Consider the following 13,568-nt stretch of genomic DNA (forward strand, 5'->3'; position numbering starts at 1 on the left):
GCGGAATGATACTTCCGCCCCTCCACATTTTTCACTGGGGGGACTGGCGCCCCCAGCCCCCCGGTTCCTACGCCCTTGTAAGAACCTACGCTAGTCTCTCATACTATTAACAGTACACTCAATTCACCTAATAGGTGCAATTATGTTTCACCATGAGGAGCATGCTATAAGTTCATGTTCCTCGGGCCCTCCCTTAAAAATACTTCATGTTCTTGGCGACTACGTTGCGTTAGATAGTGTAAAACCGCCTACACCTCCCTCTCAGTTGAAAGACTCAACACAAGGGTGTTACAAATGGTAAGTCCAGTATTGTTAGGGAAGGGATGGAGGGCAACTGGAAGATTTCTCTTCTATAATGTATTTCATTTTTTAGATATATCACGTATGTTATTCAGCTAAAGTTTTATGCTTTATGCGCGACATAGGGAGGGGTGGTAAATGCAGGCATGTCTATGCTTGAGCGATTGTCAAGGATGTCAATTTTTCACGCAACTTTTTTCGAACTCACTTGATTGATGGGCCCCGCTCCATTGCCGGGCCCAGGGCCCGGTGATCACTTAAGACGGCCCTGCGTACACGAAACCATAATTATTTATGATCGATATCAACTTATGAAGTTATTTAATGATTAGAAAATTGTGAAATACAAACAAGTCTCTAGTAGAAAAACCGAGTCTTTTGAAGGCAAGTCTTAAGTCAAGTCCCAAGTCTTTGCTAACTTTTTGGGCAAGTCTCAAGTCAAGTCCCAAGTCTCTGACAGCCGAGTCTCGAGTCGAGTCTCAAGTCCTAAAATTTGCGACTCGAGTCGGACTCGAGTCCGAGTCCCTGACTCGAGTCCCCAACTCTGCTATTTAGAGTGTAGTATATAATTTAAGAACTGGCATGTGCTTGTATAACGCATCCTCGAGATACATTAAATCAAGTTAAGCTGAGTTCAGTTTGTGCTACGAGTCGCCTGCCTTTACAAGGATACAACACACACGCGCATCAAAACTAATACAACGTACAGTATCCTCCTGAAATCCTTAGGGTAAATTACAAGACGGAGTACAAAAACAAGATTAATCAATGAAAGTCATTAAAATGTAACACGCATGTTCTTCTAAGTCTACTGATGCACGAGGCGCGCCAATCTCATCCGTGCAGAACGGAGTTTAAAAGTGGGAGTGCATCAAATACTCCCTCAGTTTCCTCAGGGCACAGGCCCTTTATTTGTGTGTTTGTGGGGGGGGGGGGGGTCGGCGTCGATCAAGCTCTCCTAAGGGCGTCGTAAGTAAGACGTCAATCAATCCAAGATCAGCTAAGTAATGTTTGATAATTAATTTCTAATAATAATTTCTATATTCTACAGCTTGTATCTACTGCATTTATGGCCGCTTGGGGTGTTGTAGAGTTGCTTGCAAAACTTAGGTGTTTGAAGCGATTTTAGAACAAAGATAAACTGTGACAGAAACGGGGGTAGAGTATACACCAGTCACACCCTGGGTCCACGCCTGCCTATCAAACACTCTTCTAGAGAGCAAAGGACAACCAATTATTTGCATCCAGCAAACTGTAATCTGTATAATCAGCTATATAGTCATGTAGTGATTCATATTTCAGATTAAATAAGGAAGAATAAAGCTCGCTCGGCCAAGGAAATAACTTTTCCATTACACCCGCTTCAGTTTGTCAACATAATTGTTCTGTTTCAACAAACAACTGCTAAACTATTTCACATCGTGGCATATTCTTCGTGGTGCTGATAAACCGTACAGAAGAGACTAGGAAACATTTGGGTAATTAAGGAAATATGACTTTTCACTTTTTCTCCAAGTAAAAGCTGAAAAATGAAAGATGTACGAGTGAATTCAACCCTTTTACGTTGAAATGTGGTCTGTTAACCAAGGCCTGGTTTTTGCATTGTATAAGTACATGAAAAATATGACATTTGAAATATGTTGCGTATTTTCTCATTTATTTGCATGTAACATTTCTTATTTGTAAAATTCTGTAAATATACATTAATTCAGAAATGCAGGATACATAGCCATTTACATGGAATAATTTTACACAACAGTGTTACCTTGTTAATTCATAGTAAAACGAGCAGACATAAACATTTTATCTCTATTCTGGTGGATTAGATGTCTTAAAAGAGTTTGCTGTTACAGATACTAACAAATTAAGCAATTTAGCCATAACATTCACTGAATTTTGAATAAACCATCACTTACTAACAAAAGTAAAGATTTTTATCAATCAAGTTGACAAAACATAGCAAAAATTTAATATATGATTATTTTTGGTATGATTTTCCCAAAGCGAACATAAAATACAAGTATTTTTTGATAAATAGTCATTTTGGGGCAAAATGGATATATTGTACAATTTTTTTTGTATCTTTGGGGCATTCCAATACACCCCAACCAGTTAAGTGTAGCAATACACCTCTACTTGTAATAAGTTCTATCTTTGGGGCGTACCAATACGCCCCAACCAGTTAAGTGTAGCAATACACCACTATGATAAATTGTATATATCTTTGGGGCGTACCAGTACGCCCCAACCAGTTAAGTGTAGAAATGCACCTCTATGATAAATTGTATTTATCTTTGGGGCGTACCAGTACGCCCCAACCAGTTAAGTGTAGCAATAGACCACTATGATAAATTGTATATATCTTTGGGGCGTACCAGTACGCCCCAACCAGTTAAGTGTAGCAATACACCACTATGATTAATTACATACATATCTTTGGGGCGTACCAGTACGCCCCAACCAGTTAAGTGTTAAAATATACCACTATGATAAATTGTATATATCTTTGGGGCGTACCAGTACGCCCCAACCAGTTAAGTGTTAAAATATACCACTATGATAAATTGTATATATCTTTGGGGCGTACCAGTACGCCCCAACCAGTTAAGTGTAGCAATACACCACTATGATTAATTGTATATATCTTTGGGGCGTACCAGTACGCCCCAACCAGTTAAGTGTAGCAATACACCACTATGATTAATTACATACATATCTTTGGGGCGTACCAGTACGCCCCAACCAGTTAAGTGTAGCAATATACCACTATGATAAATTGTATATATCTTTGGGGCGTACCAGTACGCCCCAACCAGTTAAGTGTAGCAATAGACCACTATGATAAATTGTATATATCTTTGGGGCGTACCAGTACGCCCCAACCAGTTAAGTGTAGCAATATACCACTATGATAAATTGTATATATCTTTGGGGCGTACCAGTAGGCCCCAACCAGTTAAGTGTAGCAATAGACCACTATGATAAATTGTATATATCTTTGGGGCGTACCAGTACGCCCCAACCAGTTTAGAGTAGAAATACACCCCTATGATAAATTGTATATATCTTTGGGGCGTACCAGTACGCCCCAACCAGTTAAGTGTAGCAATAGACCATAATGATAAATTGTATATATCTTTGGGGCGTACCAGTACGCCCCAACCAGTTAAGTGTAGCAATAGACCACTATGATAAATTGTATATATCTTTGGGGCGTACCAGTACGCCCCAACCAGTTAAGTGTAGCAATACACCAAGAAAATTGTGTGTGTTTCTCAAAACTACATATCTTCTTTTACACAAGTTGTTGCAAGAAAATAAGAGTACACACTGCCCAATCAATAGTATGTGTAAAACATAAGGTTTCCTAGTTATTCAGCTCAAATTCTTTATCTATAGCTGCATATCTTTCTTTCAAGTCACAGACTTCCCTCTTTGGAAGGCGATTTTTATGGGTTAAATTCAAGTCCCAGAACATTAAGGAATGGAAAGAAACTGATGGTGTGTATGGCTGCTTATTTCTTCCTTGGCCACAGTCTAGCAGTTTCCAGTCTCCAGTCCAGGATCCCTTCATCCAATGTAAAATAACCTCATCCTTTTAAATTTTAGTGACTTCTCCAAAGTATGGTCGTGTGCTTGAATCAATGAGGTTTACGGCTGCTATATTCCCAACTTGAATATAGTCAGATACTTCAATAACTTCTTTAGCAAAGTTATAACATTTATATATATCACCACTCTGAAGATCTTCAACTCTAAAAGCAAGGAGCAGAAGGGCAGAAGGACAGAAGATAGCGGTTCTTATTCTCCCTGTAACAATTATCCATTTGCAAAAACAGATCCTTCCCAAGAGTATCCTTGTGCTTCACTAGTGTCCACAAATTGCATGTAATGGTCATGTTTGAATCATGTTGGATATGCTTCAGATCAGTCATAACATATATGCAAACTTGTCACATGGACCTTTAGTGTGAATTAGGACACCTGAAAAGAAAGAGAAGAATGAATATATACTACTTCATTGACATGTATGATAAAGAGGTTGTTATTACTTGTTTTCTGCTATTAAATAAAGTTTGATAATTAACCTACTATGTGCTTTAACAAACAAAACAAAACAGTCACATAATATTTGATGGATACTAAGGCCATTATCTTTATCAGAACAACAAAATAAAGAACAGAATTGATTTGACCTCAACCAAAACAATAGTAACACTAGACTTCTTGTAACCTTAGGTGTCCATCCTTATACTATTTATGAAGATAATCAAGCTTCCCCTCTTGAGACATTGTGTTGTAAAACAAGGCATCATACAAACAAACACCCTGTATAAACACCCACACACACACACATACTGCTCACGCACATACATACTGTACTATACACCAACATGACATTACAATTTCATACTGTAGGATTACAATTTCTCAGAAACCAGAAAACGTGATGTTTACACTTATAATGACATAAACACTTTCCGTCTTGTGCACTCTTAGGTCACTTCACAATACCATGGAGGTAAAACAGACCTCCATGATAATACAGTACTGACCTGTTATGTGGATGTGGATGTTTTACATCCTTATCACTCTGGACAAAATGTGGCAGATCAGTCTTTGATTGGTCCATTCCATCGACTATAAGGGTATTCAGTTCCAAAGAAACCTGGCACGCCTTAGTGCGGGCAAGATGTTACTTCTCTCCTTTTGACCTAGTAAAAATAGAACATATTATGATACAAAATAAACTCTTAACTGATACAGGGTTTACAATATCAGATAAGAAATATTGATTTGAGTTTTGATCCAATATCATTTGAGAAATAATGTAAATGATATATGGATCAATCCATGCCAAATCAACAGATTTTTGGGTCGATTCCACGTCGACCCTCTTAGAATCGCCTGGAACTGATATGGTGTCCTGCCATATGTCTAAAAGGATGAAATTGGGCAAAAAAAAAAAATTTGAAAACTTTTTCGTTGCTAGGTTACGACCCCGCCTAGCAACCAACTTAAAGTGGCTAATGAGAGTTACATCAGCCCTACAGAAACATGCTTGCGACAGAACCCTTTTAATACATTTCAATAGTTTTTAATGTTGTTAGCATGATCTCCTTGAATGAAGATATAATGTTACCACTGTTTGCCCTCGCAAGCATGTTTCTGTAGGGCTGATATAACTCTCATATATGCCACTTTAAGCTGCCCTCCAGAGCATTAATAACTTATATAAAATATGTTTTAGCACATTCTTTGCATCATAACTATACATATCTTACTAGTTTGTATTGAAAACCAAAAATAAAACTTTTAATTGTGACCAAATTTGACCTTGAAATGCCCAAAATAGCCCAAAATATTTGTAAAATGTGATGTTTGAGGGTGCTGTTCACAGACATCGTTCGGCATATGACCCTGAAATGCAGTTTATTGGTAGCCCTTATGCTAGTGGACCACCCTCTTAATTGTTAAGCACCTGTATGCTAATTCTAAGAAGTTGTTGTCATTTGAATTACTCAAATCGGCTTGTGCAACATTTTCATACATATGAACGAGGTGATTTTCGCAATTTTCGAGTCATAAATTTGAGTAGATAACACAAAATACACAACGTTTTTACTTGAGTTTCTAAAAATAGGAACAATACGCTCCTGAAAAAAATGGTATTAAAAAAAAATTGAAATATACCCACAGGCCCAAAATGGACCCCCAATTAGGGCCAGAAGTGAGATTTCTTAAGTTTGAGGGCGCTGTTCATAAAACGTACCACCCGCTTGACTTTTTTTTTGCACTTTTCCCGTACAACTACTACTGGGCAAGGATCCTATGGAAAGTAAAACTCAAACATGCCTTTGCTTGTAAATATAGAGCACACTCAAAGTAGGGCCAGAAAAGACCCAGGCTATCTCATTTTCTGCCATTTTAATTACTTGTTACGAAAAATTGAGACCGATCCAATGACCTTTCTCTGAACTTTAGGGTTTATCATAGGGCTACTATATCCAATTTGTAGTTCAAGAAAGTTTTTGAAAGAGATAAGTGTTAACTAGGAGCATCACTGACACACCCACACATATAGAGGACTTGAAGGAATAGATAGTCTTTCTATTGCTTTTGACTTCTGCAAGGATTCAAAAAGGAAAGCAGACATCAACTTTTAACTCTAAATTAGTAAAATATTTTGACTCACTTAAGATGATTAAGATGAACTTCTTGCAATTGTCGGCATTCTTCATTTTTCTTTCCACTCCTCGTTCTTTCCGCTACCTCTTTCAAGTACCAACCACATTAAACTCAGTCGTCTAGAAAAATATAATGTTGAAATACTTTAATTAAGCATTTAAAGTATAAGTTTTACTTCACACAATGGTGTAAAATTGAACTGCTTAACCTAATCAAGAAAAAGTTATGTAGTGATTAGTGATAGAGTTTTATTGTGTCAATTTGAACCATGTTGTTTTTATGAATACCCATAGAATAATGCAATGAGCATGTTGAATTTTGTTACTAATTATAACTGAAGTTAAGCATTCTTTTAGGTACTTTAGAGAATTCCTTTAAAGGAGTATAGGGTGTTGAGAGTTGCTATTGAGAAAAGAACAAGTAAAGCTGTACAACATCTTCTCATGTTATTTATTAGACCAATTGATAGGGATGTTTGGAAATAAGACCCTAATCATTTTCCCGGACAGTTGAGGTAAATGTCCTCAAAGGTGGAAATTAAAACAATTAAAGAAGTTTGACCAAAGGTAAGCATATTTTAATTTCTGGCATATTTGGGGGAACTTTCTGAAAATGTCACTATCTAAGGGAGTTGTTCATTGACATTTCAGCAGAAAGCACTTTACTCCTGATTTGAGTGGAGGTTGCAATCAAACTTATGTAACATGTTCTTTAGAACTTCTTTAAATCAAAATTTTTGACAATAATTCTAATGTTTTTTAAGGAATGATAATGCAGCTTTAGTGGCACATTAGCTGTGAGGTGTATTCTCTCCAGTATGTACAGTACAGTCTTTGTGCTTGCTGAAGCTGAAGCTAACAATAGAGACACATGAATTTTTCTGAAGAAATGTTTAATGGACTGCACATGTAGTTAACTAAACAGATTAAATGTCACTGGATTGTATGAAGTTAAAGCCTCCATAGTCAGCAAAGATAAAAGGATGTAATGCCTGTGGTTTTGACACCCCAGGCCAAAACCCACCAATTGTGATTGATCAGCAGACCATGTACAGTACTTGAAAGTTATCATTTGTAATGTAGACAGCTATAGCTTGTGTGAAATTGAATTTTGGCAAAACAGTCTTACAACAGCACTTTCGACCTCACAAGTTTCAGTATACTTTATCAATGTCTTCATGCTAGTTAATCAATTTAAAGCTACTAGCTATGAGGAATTTGAAATTTTATTCCCCTTTTCCCATGCAATGTATGCAACAATAACTGTCATAAATCCATGCACATTCACAAGATAAAATAATTAGGAATCTTGAACTCTTCTAAAAATTTAATGAAGTATTCCTTGGAAATGATGCTTTGTTCACCAATGCCAATTTCTATCATTTCCTTATTCATGCGTGCATGGAGAGATGTCTTTGTGTATGACACTGGAAGGTGCACTTCTGTTTTGTGGGGCATGTAATCTCCAATATGTTCAAATAAACACCTCATCCAAGCTAGTGCAAATGGAGTTTTTGTTCTCATCCTTTTCTTGCCTTTATTGCCATGAATTGCATTTTTCTTGCCAACTTGAAATTATTTCAGACAATCTTTGAATAACTTGCTACTAATACCAAAGAACATACAAAATGCTTTCTCACATACAATCTTCCCACAAATTACATAAATAGAACAAGATTTGTCTCAGGTGTGACATGATCTTTCCTGATGAATCCAAATCTTGTCCAGAGTGAATTGCTTTAGCTCAGTTTCCCTCACTTCACTAACATCTAGAAAAGACTGTTCTAGGTCATCGTAAGAAAGCGATTTGATACAGCTACCATCACAGCAATCAGATTGGAACATAGGCAGTGGATCAAATGCTTGATTGCGTCTCCTTCGTTTTTTCTCACTCCTGGTGAATAAAAAAGGTTTAGATCACATGAAGAAATTGATGCAGAAAATTCTCTGGCAATACCAAAGCTACTGCTACTACTTCCATTTGAACTTATGTCAAGGTACAATCGCAGCGAATCATTTGTTGTATCTGGAGAAATAGTACTGATGTTGTGACTCACAGTGACTGCCCCATTCAAACGACAGTGAAAGTTTTGTTTTAGTATGATTATTTAAAGTTGGTTCCTCTTCCAAATTTTCCATTTCATTATCCATGCTCACGTTCCTTTTAAGTGTATTAGGTAGGGATGTATTTCCCTTGCTTTTGTGTGGAGATGAGAAAAGAGTTGGCTCAATGTCCAATTTGTCAGGATCATCCTCTTTACATTCTGACAGAAAACTGGTAATTTGTTAAAATTTGTTAGGTTTCCTTCACACATTTTGTTTCCCATTTAAGTGGAGCACAATGACAAATGAGCACAACTAAATCTTCATTTACTCAGCTGCACACCACAATAATATGAGCCATGAATGTGAAACAGTATCCAAAGGCATGCATTGAAAGAGTAAGTCCTCAGAGCATGACCACTGCTCAACAGTTTTACTCCCTTTCTGTGGTTGACCCTGCTTTTGAAGACTGTATATATTCACTGTTGGTTGCTGCAGTATAGACTGCCTTACACTGTGATATGAACTGGCTAGGTGTCATATGATCCTTTATTGACACACTGTTTGACCACAACCAAAGGGACAAAGTTTTCAAGTTTTATTTCCACAATGGAGTTGCAATCAGGCAAGACAATATTGTTGTGATTGATTGCTTCTGAGGTTAGTACTTTATGCAGACTGTGTAGCCCTGTTAAGAAATCTTGCACATCTGAGAGGTACTGTATGTGGATGTATGGAGGGAGAGGACTTCTCCAATGTCAGTATCAATGCTGCAATGTTGAAAAGTGAATTTTTAGTTGACAATATTTTGTCAAAATGGTACTGTTCTACCAAACAGTACAACTTGTAAAAAAGGACAAAACTCATTAACTTCAATAAAATAGCCTGACCTTCAATAATTTTCCTAGCCATTGGGACACAGTCCCTAGTTCCCACAATCACACATAGTGAGAGCAACAAATGTGAGTAAAAATCTGCACACTGGACCATGCAGGGACATATATATGCCAAAACTGTTATTTGTTTTGTTATTTTTTCTTGGGGGGGGGGAGGGGGATGTTTGTAACTGGAAAAGCCTGAAATAAATTATAGCAATATGCACCATGTACAGTATGCAATAATGAAGTATATAAGCATATTTGCTGCTATAAAGATTAAATTTGAAAATTAGCACTTACCTAAGTTCTTAAATCTGTTCTTGGACTTGTGCTTTTATACAAGATCCAGATCAGGTCCTCTGATTTTATCAGACGATCATCTCTCCACGGGGTAAACTGATGCATTGATCCAGTCGCATTTGCACTCGAGCCGTACTATGGATCTGATCCTTGCCCGGGCCGGTAAAAAATTCGGATTGGAAATGTGTCATTCGCAGCCGGAAATCGCGTACTAGTAGTACATTTGGTCCAAAACTTTCGTTTTCAAGGTTCATAACCTAGAGTGACAATGCTACGTTAGATTCATAGGTCAGTTATGATTATAATATAGTATTGTATCGACGATGGTCAGGAATTCAGGATGCATGCTTTTTACGAAAAACACCCGATTTCGAAGAAGAGTTGACGATAAAAATCGTGTCAGTATGGACGCTAGCAACAAGTGTAGAATTTAAAACGATAGGCTCAATATTCGGAGTTGCCCTGGGACAGGGAGTGTCAAAACACACGATGTTTTTGTGCGATTACACTTACAGTATCTACTGTACTACCAGGGAGTTGTAATGGGTTGCGGCACAGCTGATCTGTCAATCACTAAAAACTAGTACGGGGTGGCCAAAGGTCATTTACGGTTGGCATAATAATAATCAGGGTTACCAGCGACAAGTAACAATAAAACGTTAGATTTGCCAAAATAAAACCCCAGAAAACGCTAGATAATCAGTTTCACTCACTTGTTATGTGTTGTTTTCAATAATTCGTTGACTGCTCGTTGCACTGATTCATATCATAGGCAGTCTAGTGATTATTTTAACAAGTTAAAACGGTTAATAACAATCAAAAAATAATACAAGAAAATTAACTGTGGATTTTACAAAAATGTCCTAATGAAAAATCCAAGTATGAAAAACCCATTAATAATAAAACAGTTCACGCGGTATTATAGTGTAAGAGCCACGGAAGCCTATAAATATATTTTATTGGGTTGCCAAGTGGTAATTTGGTCTCAAAGTTTCAGAAAACAAAGTAATTATTTTGTGAATTACCGATTTGGTGCGATTTTTTATAAAACGTATGCTGGAATCCTAGAAAGGTGAAAAAAATACGCTAGATCTATTGTGTGAAAAGGCTAACGCTGGTAACTTTTATAATAGTACTGTAGTAGACTTGTTTAGTTGTACTGTGTAAAAATATGCACTATGCGGAGTTCTCATCAGTATTACTTGTCAAACACACATGCATGCCTATAGTCTTATTTGTGTTAGGTTAGCCTTTCTGTAGAAGTATTCATTTGTGGTTTACATGGATACATTTGGAAAATTTCGCTTTCACTTGTTTGTAAACAGTAGCACAGTGGGATATGGGGGCAGGGGCATGGAGATCTGCCCCACATCGATGCTAACCCCAGCTCCCAACGACTTTGCTGATCCTATATAAACAACGGTCGACCTGACCACCCCCCCCCCCCACCCAAAAAAAATAGCTGCATGCTTGTAAGATAAATTATGGTATATTTTTTCAGCCAGCTTGTGATCATAACATTAAAATCACTTGCTATAAAGAATATCATTATATCCCCACCCCCCCCCCGCCTCACCCATACACAAACACATACACATTTCTGTTGCGACAAGTCCATTACAATGATAGTCCTAGCCTACGGCGCTCAACCCTCCGATTTTCTACAGCCATAGCTATTTTCACTTAATTAATCGCACTAACATTGACGATACATTTAAAGCCTCCTAATGTGGCAAAATACATCAAACTTCCATTATAATTTTGGAAAACAGTTAAATGCTTGTGTCTAATTGATAGGGTTATTTCAATTTTGTTTGGAATATAATTATACAAATTTACCAATTTACTCTGTGCATTGTGATCAACTCCTAGCTGAATCATGTTACAATATAAAGGAAAATACCTAGTCTCCAACAAAAGAGGGGAAAAAACACATTTTAGCAACAAGATGGAATAGAGGGCGTACTTTTTGCGACGTGGAAAACACACATATCTCTGGATCTAAAGGTGTTACAAAATCCTCCTTTACATATGTCATTGTCATTAACACAATTAAAAAGATGGGTAAAATTCAAGGTCATATGTATCAATTTGAGAAAAATATCATGTATACATTTTACAACCAAAATTGTTTATTCGCCTACTCTAGGCATATACTCTCATTTAGGATTTGTTCACATTCAGCACTTCTTATTGATTAAAATTTTCGGAAATAAGATTGGAAACTGATATGCAGAAGTTATACACAAAATCTATCACATTTAGGGTTGAGGATCTCGCCACCACCTATAGTTAGTGATGTATTGAATTCGTATAGATTATGCCCGCACGTCATTGGGGTTTAAATTTTGTAATTTTTGTGAAATAATATGTGATACGGAAAAACAGATGTACTTCGGGTTCTTCATCCATCATTACTGTCCAATTTCATGTAGTACATGGGGGGGGGGGGACATCACTTACTTATGGAGGCACAATGTGTATTGTTAAATGCCGTCCTGTGGGAGGGGTGATAGGGGAGAGTTCTCCCTTCCACTTTGTGAATTTTGGATCAATTTTAAGGGTCCTCAGATGCAATCTGGTGCTATATTTAGCAACTTGAAGTAATTTTCGGGCTTGCATCTGTCCAATATTGATGTTTTTAATTTAGGCAAATAAAGTTTTGTCTGAGTATTTTTTTAACACTACAACCGCATCTGAAGGGGAAGGGCACCTGGGGGCACGATTTTTTTTCAGGCCCCAACCCTCCCCCCTTGGCGACGCCACTGATGGGTACGTCAATGGTACTTAATGGTAACGGGTTTCTTACTATCATAGGAGGCACCCCATACTATAGCCCATCTATCAACACGGGAAAAAGACATTACGATTAACATATATACATAGACAATATATGTACTGCACGCAGCCGCGTACACTACACATATACATATTGCTTAACATGCATGTGTGACAGTAACTTTATTGTGCCCACGCTTAGGCATTGTGCCCACGCTTGAGAAAGTATGACTGAAATATAGTAGTCTTCACAGAAATTGTTTGAAAATTAAGCGATTCAGAAGGCATTAAAACCCAATACAAACGAGTAGACCCTTTAGGAACTGCACTATTTAAGAAGCCTATATATTACAAACTTTCTTGAATCCTCTTTCCGACCCCCCCCCCCCCCCGCGCCTCTTTATTTTTCAAAGGTGTTGCATACGGGGAAGTTTTGGTCTCCAGTTAGGTTCAAACCTTGTTATATGCAACTACAATAGGTTATTTCGAAGGCTAAAAGTTATGATGTATTGGCCCCATATATGCTCCATATTAAAATATGGTCACCTTTGGGTAAAATTCTTAAACCGTTTGATTACCATCTAGGAGGAATTTTACCTCACTGGGAAATTCAGTCATCTAGGTGCCTATGACATACCGATCTTGATAGACATTTACATATTGGTATACGTTGTCGTATGTATCCGTGTCGGTTTCTTGAAAAATATACGAACTCAGAAGTTCAATGGTAATGCAGGACACTGCGAGTTTCGCCCGTGTATTATTCGACGTGCCGTGGGTATACGTACACTCAGGTACGTCGCTAGAGGGGTGGGGTGTCTCACACCCCACCCCCAATCTTTGTAAAACTGATGATAGTTGGAAAATTTGAGTGCGACAGTCGGAATTTCCGACTGTCTCACTCTAATTTTTCCGACTGTCGCACTCTAATTTCATATATTCTTGTAATTTGTGAGTGACCTACAATTTTCGGTCAAAATTGACCTTTAATCAGTCATATTTACCACGTTTTCCTTGTCAAATTTAGAAACTGTATCTCGCGATCTTTTTACTCCACCATACAAAACTTCGTGTGATTTTG

General features: G+C 37.5%; 1 protein-coding gene and 1 long non-coding RNA gene across 5 annotated transcripts in view; both read right to left on the reverse strand.

The window, feature by feature from the left end:
- Positions 1-13,568, reverse strand: part of LOC139983650 (uncharacterized) — a 468,492-nt gene that overhangs the window by 159,214 nt on the left and 295,710 nt on the right. The gene's annotated exons all lie outside the window — the stretch shown is intronic.
- LOC139983671 (uncharacterized) lies at positions 3,452-10,179 on the reverse strand. Its single transcript, XR_011798782.1, has 5 exons — positions 9,710-10,179; positions 8,256-8,382; positions 6,497-6,608; positions 4,857-5,015; positions 3,452-4,284 (listed from the first exon to the last, which is right to left on the reverse strand). It is a non-coding gene; the product is annotated as an uncharacterized lncRNA (long non-coding RNA).

The sequence above is a fragment of the Apostichopus japonicus genome, chromosome 16 (genome assembly GCF_037975245.1).
Source record: "Apostichopus japonicus isolate 1M-3 chromosome 16, ASM3797524v1, whole genome shotgun sequence".
NCBI classification, from domain to species: Eukaryota; Metazoa; Echinodermata; class Holothuroidea; order Aspidochirotida; family Stichopodidae; genus Apostichopus; species Apostichopus japonicus.